The 9,902-nt window shown below is 59.3% G+C and overlaps 1 protein-coding gene across 5 annotated transcripts in view; it reads left to right on the top strand.

Moving 5' to 3' along the window:
* Positions 1-3,203: 3,203 nt before the first annotated feature.
* The window catches only part of KDF1 (keratinocyte differentiation factor 1), a 35,102-nt gene continuing 28,403 nt past the window's right edge, over positions 3,204-9,902 (top strand). For 2 of the 5 annotated variants that reach the window (XM_073563912.1, XM_073563941.1), the window contains exon 1: positions 3,407-3,532. The gene's annotated coding sequence lies outside the window, so the exon portion shown is untranslated. The other 3 variants (XM_073563921.1, XM_073563929.1, XM_073563933.1) reach the window with 3 other exon arrangements.

Genomic DNA, 9,902 nt, shown 5'->3' with positions numbered 1-9,902 from the left:
CGACCACTGCTCCATTCATTTCTTATAGAGCTGCCAAGCACTGCACTTGGTCTTTTCTAGCAGCCCCATAGAGAATGAATGGGGCATTTGTCGAGCATCAGACATGCTGGCCCATCAGTGCGGGTCCCAGCGGTGGGACACCCATAGATCGGCAAGTTATCACCTATCCTACGCACAGGTGATTTAGAGGACAACCCCTTTAATGTTAGCCAAGAGGTAATCCTGATATGATAACACCCTTCCCCCATATCATTCTCCCAGGAAAAACAGTTGATAGTTGTTACACACCTGTCCCAGATCTGCGCTCTGCCCCCTACACCTCAGTCCGCAGACCGTTCTTGTGCTCCACGTCGGGCTTTACAAGTAGCCTGGCATGCTGCCATGTGTTAACCTAACTAGGCCTATATGAGGCCTCCCAAGACACACACCTGTGTCTTGTAATTAATACTTTCTAATAAGACTTAGTTTGTCTGTGCACAGTTCCTGTCTTCAGTCTCCAGGATGTCTCCTGTGGTTTACAATCCCTGAGTTACCCGTCTGTGGCTTTCAGTACCATTGCTACTTGTCTGTGATCTCCAGGACACCTCCTGTCTGCCTTCGGCTTACAGTTCCTCAGTTACTCGCCTGCCTGCGGCCATCACTACCTCTGATGATGCTCTCCGGTCTGCTAGCCGTGTCCTGCGTGCCTCACTCATCTGCGGTACTGATGCCAGGGTGCCCACCCAGACCTTGGGTTTAGAGGACCCACCTCACCTAGTGAGCCTCTTTTTTATGACAATAGTAAGCTTGGTTAATGGCATATGTGAGACATCAACAAAGTATTTAGTAAAAGCCTGCATGCAAATGCCCAAAGTGCAATGTTTCTAGTTAAAAAAATATACACAGTGCCCACTTCCCACTTCTCGGGTGGCTTGTGGAACCACACAATAGTAAATAAGACAACTAATGCAGAGTTGTTTTTTTTGCAAAAGAATGGAGATGATGTAAAACAAGCCCTGGAGCGGAGAAGCAATATTCTAGTGTCCAACTATTCCTGTAAGCAAGGTTCCACAAAGGCTGTTCTAGTGTTTATAGTAAGTACGGTAGGCAAAGGTGATAATATCTAGAGCTACAAGAGAAATATATTTTACTAATCCCTTGTCCCTAGTTCCTCTCCACTAACACATGCTCTAAGCACTTGACTTCTACCCTGAAAAAGAGCACATCGTGGATGTCTTGGATGCTGTCCACCACGTCGCTCCTGTTTACTAGGCCACGGAACACACAAAGCACAAGCTAAAAGTCGTGGTTTCTGGCGCCGAAGTACTCTTCGGATTCTCTGCCCATGAACTGCAGCTTGCACTTCTGCCCGACCGGCAGCCTCCACCAATCTTGCCAAACCTTCTTTTTGCCTCGCCACTCTAAGCTCAGCTTGTAGGAATACACAATGTACCTGTTGTATCCGCATCTCTAATGCACATAGTGCCCTTCTGCGACCTTCTACTGCCAGTAACCGGCGCCGAGCCTCTATTATCTCTGACCAAGGGGGGCTTGGAGTTACAGGAAGCTGTTCACCTTGAGTAGAGGCTCTTCGGGATGAGGGTGGGGGGGACGATTTCAGTGGGGACTGAGCAGGGGATGAGTTATGTGAGGAGCATGATGACGATGAACGCTTACGGGGGGTGGTTTGAGATCCATTTGATTTTAAAGATAATAATGATTTGGGAAGGGATGGACTGATCGCAGTATTAAAAAGATTATCATCAAATGCTGTATTAACAGACTGGCTCTTACTGCTTAGTTGTGGGGAGGGCAATTTTGGAAGTAATGGTTTTAGGTCAAAAACAGCTTGCAAATCAGAAAGTGTTGGTAAAGGATCTCCTGGGTTTATAAGAGGCTCACCAGGAGATGCTTTTGGGGCAGGAGGATCTGAGGTGAGAGGGTTAGGAGGATGAGATAATGACATGTCACTCTGTGAAGAAGCAAGTGTACTGCTAGAAAGGACATCATGTAGGGACGTATTACTGTTCTTATGTAATTGAATGGCATTTGGCTTCAAAGTGAATGTGTGAGGGACTGAAATGGACTTACTTATGCTCTTTTCCTGAGTACTGTCCTGTCTTCTAGAAGATGAAGGTTTAGGAGAAGTAGAAGACTTTAAAGGTATATCACGCATACCTTGGGGGGCAGATGCTGAGCGCTTGGGGGACGCACAGGGTGCAGAGGAAAGTCTTCTAAGGAAAACAAAGGGGCCACTGGATGACTTCCAGAAGGAAGAGGCTTGAGAAGGCACAGACTTGGATTCTTTGGTCTGAGGCTTCTTGGAAGACCTTGGATGGTTGAAAACCCGCTGAAGACTCCACAAAGCACTGCCCTGCACTAAAGGCATTGCAAGACACAAACGAGTAGTGAAAGGCAAGAATGAGAAAGCCTTAGAACCTCAGGGAGAGATGTTTCAGCGAAGACGCAGCCTCCTCGGTGATGTAAAAGTCATTGTCCTATAAACACTCTACTCACAGCAATCTCGCCGGAGCAACTGAAATCCTGAAGATGCCGAGATGCTATGATCCAGAGATGCTGAGATCCAGATATACTGAGATCCTGGGGATGCTGAGATGCTGGGATCCTGGGGATGCTGAGATCCTGGGGATGCTGAGATGCTTGGATCCTGGGGATGCTGTGATGCTGGGATGCTGATTATGCTGAGATCCTGGGGATGCTGAGATGCTGGGATCCTGGGGATGCTGAGATCCTGGGGATGCTGAGATGCTTGGATCCTGATTATGCTGGGATCCTGGGGATGCTGAGATCCTGGGGATGCTGAGATGCTGGGATCCTCAGAGCCTGCAGTGCTCACAGTGTGATGATCTCACTTGGAAGCCATTGGTGTACTGCTGCTAATTACTTGCAGGTTAATGTCTACTTGAGGCCTCTTTCCCAGAGTCTGTGCTGTTATTCCTGCATGACCATGAACAATCTCCTCTCCTTCCCCGTACATCTGCTGCAGCTAGCTATTAGCAAAATGTGACGTACTCGCCCGACTAGAAGGAGGGGGTGATGATGCGAAGGGGAATCCAGCCACTAGAGGTCGTGCTGCGACAGTTAAGTACTCCAGTCACGCCTCATACAGGTATAGCGAGCAGCCATCTTTCCGGAGACTGATAGTTACTTGCACCATGTAGCGCTTCACAAGACCCGTATTACATTCTGGTGCATACATAATGAGGTACAAATAAAAGCCGCAGGACCTGCGTGTACCTGACTCACCGGACGTTGTATGAGCATTTCCACTGTCTGGAGATGCGCTGCTCGCTGTGATGTGTAGCAACCAGTCAGTTCAGTATATTTCTAGGCTGCAGATACCTGTAGGTCAGCGGTAGGTGGAGTACGAGCACAGGGGAAGCCTGATGTAAGCGAGCAGGTAAGGGGCGTGGCCGAAAGGTTTACCTGGTCTACAGGTAGAGGCGGTGGTGCCGGAAACGGAAGCTGGCGGCTGCGGGGAACCCGGAAAATTCCGGAACCGACCCCCTTACTCTTTGTGAAGTTAATCAATGTAAGTAGTATTAGGAGTGAGGAGAGGACGACGGGGCAGAGCAGCGCGGACAGGGTAAGAGCTCACCACAGCGGGACGGGGGCGAGAGAAGCGCACAGCGAGCTAGAGGGACGGGAGAGAGGAGCGCACCACAGCCTGAGCTAGAGGGACGGGAGAGAGGAGCGCACCACAGCCTGAGCTAGAGGGACGGGAGAGAGGAGCGCACCACAGCCTGAGCTAGAGGGACGGGAGAGGAGAGCGCACCACAGCCTGAGCTAGAGGGACGGGAGAGAGGAGCGCACCACAGCCTGAGCTAGAGGGACGGGAGAGAGGAGCGCACCACAGCCTGAGCTAGAGGGACGGGAGAGAGGAGCGCACCACAGCCTGAGCAAGAGGGACGGGAGAGAGGAGCGCACCACAGCCTGAGCTAGAGGGACGGGAGAGAGGAGCGCACCACAGCCTGAGCTAGAGGGACGGGAGAGAGGAGCGCACCACAGCCTGAGCTAGAGGGACGGGAGAGAGGAGCGCACCACAGCCTGAGCTAGAGGGACGGGAGAGAGGAGCGCACCACAGCCTGAGCAAGAGGGACGGGAGAGAGGAGCGCACCACAGCCTGAGCAAGAGGGACGGGAGAGAGGAGCGCACCACAGCCTGAGCAAGAGGGACGGGAGAGAGGAGCGCACCACAGCCTGAGCTAGGGGGACGGGAGAGAGGAGCGCACCACAGCCTGAGCTAGAGGGACGGGAGAGAGGAGCGCACCACAGCCTGAGCTAGAGGGACGGGAGAGAGGAGCGCACCACAGCCTGAGCTAGAGGGACGGGAGAGAGGAGCGCACCACAGCCTGAGCTAGAGGGACGGGAGAGAGGAGCGCACCACAGCCTGAGCAAGAGGGACGGGAGAGAGGAGCGCACCACAGCCTGAGCTAGAGGGACGGGAGAGAGGAGCGCACCACAGCCTGAGCTAGAGGGACGGGAGAGAGGAGCGCACCACAGCCTGAGCTAGGGGGACGGGAGAGAGGAGCGCACCACAGCCTGAGCTAGAGGGACGGGAGAGAGGAGCGCACCACAGCCTGAGCTAGAGGGACGGGAGAGAGGAGCGCACCACAGCCTGAGCTAGAGGGACGGGAGAGAGGAGCGCACCACAGCCTGAGCTAGAGGGACGGGAGAGAGGAGCGCACCACAGCCTGAGCTAGAGGGACGGGAGAGAGGAGCGCACCACAGCCTGAGCTAGAGGGACGGGAGAGAGGAGCGCACCACAGCCTGAGCTAGAGGGACGGGAGAGAGGAGCTCACCACAGCCTGAGCTAGAGGGACGGGAGAGAGGAGCGCACCACAGCCTGAGCTAGAGGGACGGGAGAGAGGAGCGCACCACAGCCTGAGCTAGAGGGACGGGAGAGAGGAGCGCACCACAGCCTGAGCTAGAGGGACGGGAGAGAGGAGCGCACCACAGCCTGAGCTAGAGGGACGGGAGAGAGGAGCGCACCACAGCCTGAGCTAGAGGGACGGGAGAGAGGAGCGCACCACAGCCTGAGCTAGAGGGACGGGAGAGAGGAGCGCACCACAGCCTGAGCTAGAGGGACGGGAGAGAGGAGCGCACCACAGCCTGAGCTAGAGGGACGGGAGAGAGGAGCGCACCACAGCCTGAGCTAGAGGGACGGGAGAGAGGAGCGCACCACAGCCTGAGCTAGAGGGACGGGAGAGAGGAGCGCACCACAGCCTGAGCTAGAGGGACGGGAGAGAGGAGCGCACCACAGCCTGAGCTAGAGGGACGGGAGAGAGGAGCGCACCACAGCCTGAGCTAGGGGGACGGGAGAGAGGAGCGCACCACAGCCTGAGCTAGGGGGACGGGAGAGAGGAGCGCACCACAGCCTGAGCTAGGGGGACGGGAGAGAGGAGCGCACCACAGCCTGAGCTAGGGGGACGGGAGAGAGGAGCGCACCACAGCCTGAGCTAGGGGGACGGGAGAGAGGAGCGCACCACAGCCTGAGCTAGGGGGACGGGAGAGAGGAGCGCACCACAGCCTGAGCTAGAGGGACGGGAGAGAGGAGCGCACCACAGCCTGAGCTAGAGGGACGGGAGAGAGGAGCGCACCACAGCCTGAGCTAGAGGGACGGGAGAGAGGAGCGCACCACAGCCTGAGCTAGAGGGACGGGAGAGAGGAGCGCACCACAGCCTGAGCTAGAGGGACGGGAGAGAGGAGCTCACCACAGCCTGAGCTAGAGGGACGGGAGAGAGGAGCGCACCACAGCCTGAGCTAGAGGGACGGGAGAGAGGAGCGCACCACAGCCTGAGCTAGAGGGACGGGAGAGAGGAGCGCACCACAGCCTGAGCTAGAGGGACGGGAGAGAGGAGCGCACCACAGCCTGAGCTAGAGGGACGGGAGAGAGGAGCTCACCACAGCCTGAGCTAGAGGGACGGGAGAGAGGAGCGCACCACAGCCTGAGCTAGAGGGACGGGAGAGAGGAGCGCACCACAGCCTGAGCTAGAGGGACGGGAGAGAGGAGCGCACCACAGCCTGAGCTAGAGGGACGGGAGAGAGGAGCGCACCACAGCCTGAGCTAGAGGGACGGGAGAGAGGAGCGCACCACAGCCTGAGCTAGAGGGACGGGAGAGAGGAGCGCACCACAGCCTGAGCTAGAGGGACGGGAGAGAGGAGCGCACCACAGCCTGAGCTAGAGGGACGGGAGAGAGGAGCTCACCGCAGCCTGAGCAAGAGGGACGGGAGAGAGGAGCTCACCGCAGCCTGAGCAAGAGGGACGGGAGAGAGGAGCTCACCGCAGCCTGAGCAAGAGGGACGGGAGAGAGGAGCTCACCGCAGCCTGAGCAAGAGGGACGGGAGAGAGGAGCGCACCGCAGCCTGAGCTAGAGGGACGGGAGAGAGGAGCGCACCGCAGCCTGAGCTAGAGGGACGGGAGAGAGGAGCGCACCGCAGCCTGAGCAAGAGGGATAGGAGAGAGGAGCGCACCGCAGCCTGAGCAAGAGGGATGGGAGAGAGAGAAGCGCACCACAGTGGGACGGGGGAGAGAGGAGCGCACCGCAGCCTGAGCAAGAGGGACGGGAGAGAGGAGCGCACCACAGCCTGAGCAAGAGGGACGGGAGAGAGGAGCGCACCACAGCCTGAGCAAGAGGGACGGGAGAGAGGAGCGCACCATAGCCTGAGCAAGAGGGACGGGAGAGAGGAGCACACCACAGCCTGAGCTAGAGGGGTGGGAGAGAGAGGAGCGCACCACAGCCTGAGCTAGAGGGGTGGGAGAGAGAGGAGCGCACCACAGCCTCAGCTAGAGGGGTGGGAGAGAGAGGAGCGCACCACAGCCTGAGCTAGAGGGGTGGGAGAGAGAGGAGCGCACCACAGCCTGAGCTAGAGGGGTGGGAGAGAGAGGAGCGCACCACAGCCTGAGCTAGAGGGACGGGAGAGAGGAGCGCACCACAGCCTGAGCTAGAGGGACGGGAGAGAGGAGCGCACCACAGTCTGAGCTAGACGGACGGGAAAGAGGAGCGCACCACAGCCTGAACAAGAGGTATGGGAAAGAGAGAAGCGCACCACAGTGGGACGGGGGAGAGAGGAGCGCACCGCAGCCTGAGCAAGAGGGATAGGAGAGAGGAGCGCACCGCAGCCTGAGCAAGAGGGATGGGAGAGAGAGAAGCGCACCACAGTGGGACGGGGGGGAGAGGAGCGCACCGCAGCCTGAGCAAGAGGGGACAGGAGAGAGGAGCGCACCGCAGCCTGAGCAAGAGGGATGGGAGAGAGAGAAGCGCACCACAGTGGGACGGGGGAGAGAGGAGCGCACCACAGCCTGAGCAAGAGGGACGGGAGAGAGAGGAGTGCACCGCAGCCTGAGCAAGAGGGATGGGAGAGAGAGAGAAGCGCACCACAGTGGGACGGGGGAGAGAGGAGCGCACCACAGTGGGACGGGGGAGAGAGGAGCGCACCACAGCCTGAGCAAGAGGGACAGGAGAGAGGAGCGCCCCACAGTGGGATGGGGGAGAGAGGAGCGCACCACAGCCTGGGCAAGAGGGACGGGAGAGAGAGGAGCGCACCTCTGCCTGGGCAAAAGGGATGGGGGGGAGAGAGGAGCGCACCACAGCCTGAGCAAGAGGGATGGGAGAGAGGAGCACACCACAGCCTTAGCAAGAGGGACGAGGGAGAGAGGAGCGCACCACAGCCTGAGCAAGAGGGACAGAAAAAATGGAGCGCACCACAGCGGGACGGAGGAGAGAGGAGGCACCGCAGCCTGAGCAAGAGGGACGGGGGAGAGAGGAGCGCACCTCTGCCTGGGCAAAAGGGACGGGGGAGAGAGAGGCGCGAACCTCTGCCTGGGCAAAAGGGATGGAGGAGAGAGGGACGCGAGAGAGGAGTGCACCACAGCCTGAGAAAGAGGGACGGGAGAGAGGAGCGCAGCACAGTCTGAGCTAGACGGACGGGAAAGAGGAGCGCACCACAGCCTGAACAAGAGGTATGGGAAAGAGAGAAGCGCACCACAGTGGGACGGGGGAGAGAGGAGCGCACCGCAGCCTGAGCAAGAGGGATAGGAGAGAGGAGCGCACCGCAGCCTGAGCAAGAGGGATGGGAGAGAGAGAAGCGCACCACAGTGGGACGGGGGAGAGAGGAGCGCACCGCAGCCTGAGCAAGAGGGGACAGGAGAGAGGAGCGCACCGCAGCCTGAGCAAGAGGGATGGGAGAGAGAAGCGCACCACAGTGGGACGGGGGAGAGAGGAGCGCACCACAGCCTGAGCAAGAGGGACGGGAGAGAGAGGAGTGCCCCGCAGCCTGAGCAAGAGGGATGGGAGAGAGAGAGAAGCGCACCACAGTGGGACGGGGGAGAGAGGAGCGCACCACAGTGGGACGGGGGAGAGAGGAGCGCACCACAGCCTGAGCAAGAGGGACAGGAGAGAGGAGCGCCCCACAGTGGGATGGGGGAGAGAGGAGCGCACCACAGCCTGGGCAAGAGGGACGGGAGAGAGAGGAGCGCACCTCTGCCTGGGCAAAAGGGATGGGGGGGAGAGAGGAGCGCACCACAGCCTGAGCAAGAGGGATGGGAGAGAGGAGCACACCACAGCCTTAGCAAGAGGGACGAGGGAGAGAGGAGCGCACCACAGCCTGAGCAAGAGGGACAGAAAAAATGGAGCGCACCACAGCGGGACGGAGGAGAGAGGAGGCACCGCAGCCTGAGCAAGAGGGACGGGGGAGAGAGGAGCGCACCTCTGCCTGGGCAAAAGGGACGGGGGAGAGAGAGGCGCGAACCTCTGCCTGGGCAAAAGGGATGGAGGAGAGAGGGACGCGAGAGAGGAGTGCACCACAGCCTGAGAAAGAGGGACGGGAGAGAGGAGCGCAGCACAGTCTGAGCTAGACGGACGGGAAAGAGGAGCGCACCACAGCCTGAACAAGAGGTATGGGAAAGAGAGAAGCGCACCACAGTGGGACGGGGGAGAGAGGAGCGCACCGCAGCCTGAGCAAGAGGGATAGGAGAGAGGAGCGCACCGCAGCCTGAGCAAGAGGGATGGGAGAGAGAGAAGCGCACCACAGTGGGACGGGGGAGAGAGGAGCGCACCGCAGCCTGAGCAAGAGGGGACAGGAGAGAGGAGCGCACCGCAGCCTGAGCAAGAGGGATGGGAGAGAGAGAAGCGCACCACAGTGGGACGGGGGAGAGAGGAGCGCACCACAGCCTGAGCAAGAGGGACGGGAGAGAGAGGAGTGCACCGCAGCCTGAGCAAGAGGGATGGGAGAGAGAGAGAAGCGCACCACAGTGGGACGGGGGAGAGAGAAGCGCACCACAGTGGGACGGGGGAGAGAGAAGCGCACCACAGTGGGACGGGGGAGAGAGGAGCGCACCACAGTGGGACGGGGGAGAGAGGAGCGCACCACAGCCTGAGCAAGAGGGACAGGAGAGAGGAGCGCCCCACAGTGGGATGGGGGAGAGAGGAGCGCACCACAGCCTGGGCAAGAGGGACGGGAGAGAGAGGAGCGCACCTCTGCCTGGGCAAAAGGGATGGGGGAGAGGAGCACACCACAGCCTTAGCAAGAGGGACGAGGGAGAGAGGAGCGCACCACAGCCTGAGCAAGAGGGACAGAAAAAATGGAGCGCACCACAGCGGGACGGAGGAAAGAGGAGGCACCGCAGCCTGAGCAAGAGGGACGGGGGAGAGAGGAGCGCACCTCTGCCTGGGCAAAAGGGACGGGGGAGAGAGAGGCGCGAACCTCTGCCTGGGCAAAAGGGATGGAGGAGAGAGGGACGCGAGAGAGGAGTGCACCACAGCCTGAGAAAGAGGGACGGGAGAGAGGAGCGCAGCACAGCCTGAGCAAAAGAGACGGGGGGGGGGGGGGGGGGTAAGGGGAGCGCACCACAGTCTTAGCAAGAGGGACGGTGGAGGGAGGAGCGCACAGCAAGCTAGAGGG

The sequence above is a fragment of the Dendrobates tinctorius genome, unplaced genomic scaffold (genome assembly GCF_039654945.1).
Source record: "Dendrobates tinctorius isolate UK_male_01 unplaced genomic scaffold, ASM3965494v1 ptg000015l, whole genome shotgun sequence".
Classification (NCBI taxonomy): Eukaryota; Metazoa; Chordata; class Amphibia; order Anura; family Dendrobatidae; genus Dendrobates; species Dendrobates tinctorius.
Note: the sequence above shows the minus strand (reverse complement) of the source record. Positions and strands in the feature narration are given on the sequence as shown.